We start from the raw sequence: 3980 nt of genomic DNA on the forward strand, positions 1-3980 counted from the left end.
ACTGCAGATAATAGTTCTGCAAAGAACATGTTATTTATACATAAACATCTAAAAATACACACACACACACACACACACACACACACACACACACACACACACACACATACATGCGTGTTCTTGATTGGCCTGATTGTTGTTTGTTTGACCTTGAAAATTTCCTCTTTGTATTCTTAGTAGGTCTACTTTTTATATTGTATTTGTACTAAAGTTATTTTTTGGGAAAAAAATAAAAAGACTTTGCCTTTTTCTTGAAGTACATACATATGGGTCAATATCGACCCATAACACCATAGATGTTACTATAGTTAATAATATTAAAATAAAATAAAACTAAATAAATAAATAACATTTAAGAAATTTGTTTTAATATCCCTCACTACTAGTCAGGTAACATGAAAAACATTTATTATTTATATAGTTCTCTTAAGGTTCATTTGACATTTATTTGTTTATAAAGAACGAGGGGCGTGCTGTCAAATGAAAGGCCCAATGGGCCACAACAAAAATGTTAAAACCAAACTTTTCATTTTCATTCATTTTCAGACACGGGTCAAAACCGACCCGTTAACACAAGGGAAGGTACCAGAAAGCTAACACAAGAGGAAGGTTAAACACAACTCTCTCTCTCTCCGTCACTCTTTTTTCCTTTTACAGTCTTTTGCATTGTCCTTCTTTGGGGTGTAGAAAAGCCCCTGAGAGTGAGAGAGAGAGAGAGAGAAAGAGAGAGAGAGAGAGAGAGAGAGAGAGAGAGAGAGAGAGAGAGAGAGAGAGAGAGAGAGAGAGAGAGAGAGAGAGGATTACTGTGCAGCATGCACGCGCCTCATCCTTTAAGGTGTTCTGACGCTGTGGAAAAACGTGCGTCATTTGCGTTAACATGGACGGTTGCCTTCGCTGAATCCGCGTTCTTCATTAAAAACGTTAATTTGTGGACGCTATAATTCCACGTCCGGGACAGTGTGAACTCCGCCGCCACATGACATCCACCCCCTACGTTCTCTGGAGGGGATTAGAAACACAAACCCGCTCGGTAAGGTCTTTAACGCTCATTAACAAGACTGAATAACAACTAGACAGTTGTAATCTTAAATATATTGTGTTGAAATGAATATTAAAATAAAAATAATTGCGTGTTTGTTAGATTGTTTTGAAGTCCTGCCTGAATTCTGTCGCGCCTCGAGGTATAGGATATAGCATACATATTAAACGGTTCTGATTACTGTGTCTATCGAACAAAAAAGGTAGAGTACAAATTAAACAGCAATGCATTTATTTTCGGATGTTGTTTCCTGAAAGTGAAAGTAAAGTAGCCTACCAAGGCAAGCCGGGCATATTCCTTTGAGGTTACCTTGCAGCAGCCAAACCATTAAAGGTGTCAATTGCTTTCCAACAAATGTGTGGATACTGCATATTACTCAACAAGTGTTGCCTATATTACATATTATTAGTTATATTATTAGTTACACAACAGACAGCAAAACTAACTCAGGCCTACCACAATCAAGAATTACAGTATCATTGAAGTTTTAACTATGCAGCGAGTGATTAAGTACACTCCCACTCAGGGATAATGCAGGCACCACTGCGCCACACTGCTCAACTTTAACAAGTACATGTTTAGATCCACTGCGTGAGTCATATGATGAACACAATGTAGTCAAATGCAGGGTGGCATGTTTATTTAAGGATTTCTAAGATTCTAGAGATAATTTGGCAGATGGGTGGTGTTGAGAGAACTGGAGGGTTGTAAGAAAGGTGAACCAAATGTTTAGGATGTTTCTGTGCTGACAGGAAAAAGCTTGAGAAAAAACATTCCACATTCTCCAAAAGTAAGCAACTTCTTTATTCAGCAACTTTAAAGGAATTGATGACTACGCAAATAAATCAGTCAGTGACAAATCAATAGCTTTATTCAGTGACCAATGGCACCCTGAGCTCACACAACACCCCCCCCCCCCCCCCCCCCCCCCCCCACACACACACACACACACTCTCGTGCACTTTATTGGACTATATTGCTCTGAATATTTTGCTGCATCATTCCTTCCCGAACCAGGCAAGCTTTATTATTGCTACTGCATGTGCTCAAAACTGTGTGTGGACATTTTTATTTTAACAGTGCATACGTCTGTGTAGTGTTTTATGTGCCATAGCCAGATTTAGAATTAAAATAAGCAGTGAGACTTTCATATGAGATGAAATGAGAGCCGCCAAGTTCTGAAGGCCTTACCAGCCTTTATTCATTTATGATGTTATTTTTAGGCTTGGATACATTTTTGATGCAATTCCATTTATCAAGTTTAATACCCAATGAAAGCTCTGGGTGTGTCTATCACCGTTTGCATGGAACAGCATCTAAATATGAATTCACGGAACACAATTCAGTAACAGTAGCATTGTTATTGATTATCAAAATAAGCTTAGCCAAGTGCAAAATATGAGATGGAAAGATGCATAAGATGGAAATGGGTCTATTTTGGCATGCGGTTGTTGGTGTAATACGAAGTATATGTGTAGCATACACATGAGTGAAACAAAAAGGTTCTGGTAGGGGTTTAGGTTTGTTGTTAAGGGTCCCGATATTAGATTCCGTTGGTATGATAACCGAACAAAAATATTGCTGTATCACGATTTGAAAATGAAAGCCCGAAAATAAACATTTTTGAAGTATTTGGGGAAATACAAACTGATTTTTTTTTTTTTGTAATTGAAAACAGTCTATTTTATTTTTAAACAAAAATGTAGAATATTTGGTACAGAAGAAATGTGTGCAATATTAAATTCAAATAAATGAATGTCAACATTCTTTTGTTTCAATTCAATTCTTCATAGTAAGTCAGTGTCCCATCACTTGTAAGTTATTTTTAGAACAGAATGTTTATAAAATATTAAATATTTTTTAGAATGAATGTTTTGTTTATCTGGTTATTTTTTTCAAGACAATCCACATTAATCAACTGAGCAAACTGTGAACTGAGTGTGGCTGTGAGCAAGAATTCTTGATCAGACGCACACCTTATGAAAAATTTAAAAAAAAGCAGACGATGGTTGGATAATACTAAAGCGGTCGCGTATTTTTTGGCCAAGATGGTTATTTTACCGTGACTGGTAATTCGCCACTGAGTTGACGTGACTTTGTGATGCTAACCGGACGCTAAGCTAATGTGCTCTCGAAGAGAAGGCGTGCATGGTGCTTTCGCAAGTGCTTGAAGCAGTTACCGTATGTTACAATTAGACCTTGCAGGGTAAGAACTACCTGGCCTGTTTTATTAATTTCTATTTCATTCCATTACGATTGCTATATTTGCACTTTTGTTTACGTTTCAATTGTGGAAAAAAAGGTGGTTTATATATTGTGCTGTAAGAAAAGTACTAAGCACCAATCAATTATTGTTCAATAATTATTACCAAATATCGTCAAAAATATTGTCACCGCAAATTTTGTTGAAATATCGTGATATTATTTTTAGGCCATATCATCCACCCCTACTACTCACCCAGCCCTCACCTCTCTGCTCACGGCAACTAACTACAGAGGGGCGGCTAGTTTACAGAACTTAACAATATTTATATTATTTTAGTTTATTTATTCATTATATGTATTTATTATATATAACAATATACTGTGCCCTGCTTAGAAGTCCCCTCAAAAAAAAAAAAGAAAAAAAAAGAAAAGAAAAGAAAAGAAGAGCTCAATACTGGTGATATAGCTACTACTATAGCGGTCATTGAAAACTTGACTTTTTAAAACCACACTAAATCATCAAAGCAGTAATTGGCCCATGCCTAGTTTCATCAGGCAAGTCCCAGCACGTTTCACTAATTTTTAGCTGTATTTTTTATTTTTTTTAAATACAGTAATTCTGATGCGCACACCTCAGTTATTTTTGGTTAACTTTTGTCAGTGTGTTATTTCGGCCACCATTGTGAATTTTCATCTTATTGCAGTTGGCTCTCCGGATGTCCAATTTTGCATCTAT

General features: G+C 36.5%; 1 protein-coding gene across 3 annotated transcripts in view; it reads left to right on the plus strand.

Annotated features, from left to right (window-relative positions):
* Window positions 1-804: 804 nt before the first annotated feature.
* The window catches only part of frmpd1a (FERM and PDZ domain containing 1a), a 55229-nt gene continuing 52053 nt past the window's right edge, over window positions 805-3980 (plus strand). For all 3 annotated transcript variants that reach the window (XM_077524361.1, XM_077524364.1, XM_077524363.1), the window contains exon 1: window positions 805-1030. The gene's annotated coding sequence lies outside the window, so the exon portion shown is untranslated. The remainder of the gene's footprint in view (window positions 1031-3980) is intronic.

This window comes from Festucalex cinctus, chromosome 6 (genome assembly GCF_051991245.1).
Source record: "Festucalex cinctus isolate MCC-2025b chromosome 6, RoL_Fcin_1.0, whole genome shotgun sequence".
NCBI classification, from domain to species: domain Eukaryota; kingdom Metazoa; phylum Chordata; class Actinopteri; order Syngnathiformes; family Syngnathidae; genus Festucalex; species Festucalex cinctus.